The following is a 1,096-nucleotide window of genomic DNA, read 5'->3' on the forward strand; positions in this document are numbered from 1 at the left end:
TTTCTGGGTTTTTAAAGGACAAGTGTTTCTGACTGTAGAAGTAATACATGTATATTAAAGCAAAAGTGAAATATAAAGAGGAGTATAAAGGACAAAGTAAAGTAATCTATTAATTGACGTAGAGATGAGTGTAATAATATTTTGGTGAGTTTTCTTTATATCTTTTTTTGTTTTAACAGCAGAGTTAACTTTCTTCCTATATCCTTTTTAATGTATATGCTTTGTTATATCTATGTATTCATCATAGTTTCCATTTATTGAGTGCACATTCAATGCTAGTATATGTGTGCATTTTGTTGGTGTTTTGTATCCTCTTGTTTTAAAATACTGTGTTTTCTCATGAATATTCTTTGAATATATGATTTTTAATAGTTTTATAATCTATCATATGATATTCCATTAATATTTATTTACATGTTTTTCTTTTTTACTATTATAGTAATAATATGATCTTTTTACATAGATCCCTGGGTAATCTCTGATTATATTTTTCACTTTTTTCTGTGATTACAGAATTTTTATTTTTATTTTTTAAGAGACAGCATCTGACTATGTTGTCCAATCTGGAGTGCAGTGGTTCAGTTATAGCTCACTGTAGGCTCAAACTCCTGGGCTCAAATGATTCTCTTGCTTAAGCTTCCCAAGTAGATGGGACTACAGGTGGGTGGCACCCTAATTTTTGTATTTTTCTTTGGCAGTTTTTGGCCAGGGCTGGGTTTGGACCCACCATCTCCAGCATATGGGGCCTACTCCTTTGAGCCACAGGCGCCGCCCCAATTTTTGTATTTTTTGTAGTTACAGGGTCTCACTATGTTGTTTAGACTGGCCTCAAGCAGTCCTCCCACTTCAGCCTCAGTGAGGCTAAGGATGTCAGGCGTGAACCACTTTGCTAAAGCAAAAGTTTACCATAGCTTGATTCTTCAGAGATGATTAAAATTAAGTTTGATGTATATTCTTAATAGATTTAAGTTAATTTTCTCAAAAAATAAGGCATATGTAGATAGTAGAAGAAGTTGGGGAAAATCATTCATAATTTATTGTATCTCCACAGTGATGATTATTTTTTCTTCTTGATCTTCATACATTTTTTTTTTTT

The 1,096-nt window shown here is 32.3% G+C and overlaps 1 protein-coding gene across 1 annotated transcript in view; it reads left to right on the forward strand.

Annotated features, from left to right (window-relative positions):
* ZNF502 (zinc finger protein 502) overlaps positions 1 to 1,096 on the forward strand; it is a 15,505-nt gene that overhangs the window by 4,217 nt on the left and 10,192 nt on the right. The window lies entirely within an intron of this gene.

Source organism: Otolemur garnettii, unplaced genomic scaffold (genome assembly GCF_000181295.1).
Source record: "Otolemur garnettii isolate 467f Iridium unplaced genomic scaffold, OtoGar3 scaffold00082, whole genome shotgun sequence".
Lineage (NCBI taxonomy): Eukaryota > Metazoa > Chordata > Mammalia > Primates > Galagidae > Otolemur > Otolemur garnettii.